General features: G+C 52.7%; 1 pseudogene; it reads left to right on the top strand.

Annotated features, from left to right (window-relative positions):
• Positions 1-243: 243 nt before the first annotated feature.
• On the top strand, positions 244-1,945 carry LOC102754948 (annotated as a pseudogene).
• The last annotated feature ends 304 nt before the right edge of the window (positions 1,946-2,249 follow it).

Genomic DNA, 2,249 nt, shown 5'->3' with positions numbered 1-2,249 from the left:
GTGGGCAAGGGGCAGGTGGGAGGCTGTGCACAGAGGAGGCACTGATACCAGAAGGCCAGCCACAGGGAGGAGCAGCAGGCGCAGCCTGTCCCAACATTTCTGGGTCTCCGCAGATGTGAATCTGATGGAGCAGCCAGGGAAGGCGAGCAGCCTCTGCAGCAGCAGCAGCAGTAAGGGAGGCTCATCTGTTTGGGCCATGAGGAAGCTGAGTCACAGGTCCTCCTAAGGAAAGGAAAATGGACTATGTGGTGGAGGAGAGGTTGTGACCTTTCATTCCCTGGCAATAGATTGGTCTCTGGAGATCACTGTAACATTATAGTGGATGAAACATCTGCTCCAGTGTTGCTGGAAGATATCAACTCCGATGGAATAGTAATTAACAAGCTGGAAGGAGTTAAGAAGCAGACTTACTTGTCTTTAACAGGTGGGAATGCCATCTACTTGGTTGGTGTACAGGAAGAATGATCCAGAACACAACGTGGCATACCTCTATGAATCTTTAAATGAAAAACGAGGCATGGCACATGTCTCCTTTGAAGCTAATAAAGAAAACATGTTCCACATAACCAAAGATACCTCCGGTGCAGGGCGAGGTGACTATCCCTAAGTTCTGCCGTTGTCACCCACCACTCATGCATGCTTTGAGGAACCCCAGCCATCAGCATCAATGTTGGAACTCTTCCCCTAGGCCTCTACCTCTTCCATAGAGCCCACTACAGGGCAAGCACTGCCATCCAGCTCTGCCTGCAGGGGTGAGGCACTTTTATGGAAAGGGTGTGGTCCATTGTGACAAGTGATGAAACCTCAAAAGATCCCTTTATCTGTCCTAGACAGAGAGGGAGCATTATTTCCTCTATCAGAACTGCACGATAGGGAGGGTCTGAGGCCCATTAAGAAGAAAATGAGAGACAAGAAGCCTGACCTGACCTGAACATGCATTTGTTGGTCACAGACCAGTTTAGGGACACCCACAGTATCCTAGAGGGTGAAGCCAGACAAGAAGGAAGAAGATGCTCACATGCATCATCTGCCAGGACCTGGGGCACAACTCTGTGAGCCTGCAGCCCTGAATGCACATCTTCAGCTCAGTCTGCTACTCGAGCTGGATGGAGTACTCCACGTGCAGCAGTTGGTCGAGTGGATCTGTAAAAACCGCATCCTCAACAACCTGGTGGAAGCGTACCTTCTCCAGCACCCAGACAATAGCCACAGTGAGGAAGATGTGCGGAGCATGGCCACCAGGAGCAAGATCACACAGGACATGCTGCAGCCCAAAGTCAGGAGACCTTTCTCAGACAAGGAGGATACTTTCGGAGGAGCTGTCAGATGTGGACAGCCAATCTTGGGATGTCAGCCAGCCTTGGTCCTGTGCTGACAGTGCCCCAGTACTGAAGGCAGGGGGCGGAGGGTAGCAGGGACCCTTCCCAGTGAGCAGGAAGCTCCGCAGGCCTCTGGGGACACATCATCAAAGCCTGCCAGTCTCACAACAGCCCAGGATTATGTGTGTGCCCTGCAAGGAAGCCATGCCATATGCACCTGCTGCTCCCAGCCCACACCCGACTGGAAGATGCAATGGAAGCGTGAACAGGACCCCTGCAACCCACCAGCAGTGTACCCTCTGCCTTTAGCCCTTCTGCCACTGTACTGGGGCTGTGCCTGAACTGGCTGCCTGGGTTGCCTGGCCCTCTTTTGTGCTCAGCGTGGGTTTCAGGTGGCTTCACAGGGTGCTGAGCAACAACAACTAGGAGTCTGACATCCTGAAGAATTACCTGATGGCCAGTGTTTTAACCTGTTGACTGAAAGCCTGGTGGCCCTTCAGAGGCTTGGGAGTATGAGGGTCAATGACAGTGTGTTTCAGGAAATATCAAATATGAACATTTTAAGGGCATTTTACAGATCCCCTCAGGGCAAGCTGGGGTTCTCCGCATCGGGCACTCTGCTGTGATTTTTCTTCTGTGGAAGAGACCCTCCCAGTGAAGCCCCAGCAGCGGCCTGGGGGGCCTGGCACATGACCTTCCTCTGAACTCTGGGCCACCAGAAGCACATCAGTCAGCACAGCCATAAGCTTTCAACTCCTGAGATCGTGCCAAGCAGGTTTGCTTTCCCACACTATGATTAAAACGGATGCCTCGCTTCAGGAGAAGTTTGATGGGCCCTGACGGCGTGGCTCAGTGGTTGAGCGTGGACCTATGAACCAGGAGGTCACAATTCAATTCCCAGCCAGGGCACTTGCTCAGAGGCTGAGGGTT

This window comes from Myotis davidii, unplaced genomic scaffold (assembly GCF_000327345.1).
Source record: "Myotis davidii unplaced genomic scaffold, ASM32734v1 scaffold707, whole genome shotgun sequence".
Lineage (NCBI taxonomy): Eukaryota > Metazoa > Chordata > Mammalia > Chiroptera > Vespertilionidae > Myotis > Myotis davidii.
This window is presented reverse-complemented; position numbering and strand designations above follow the sequence as displayed.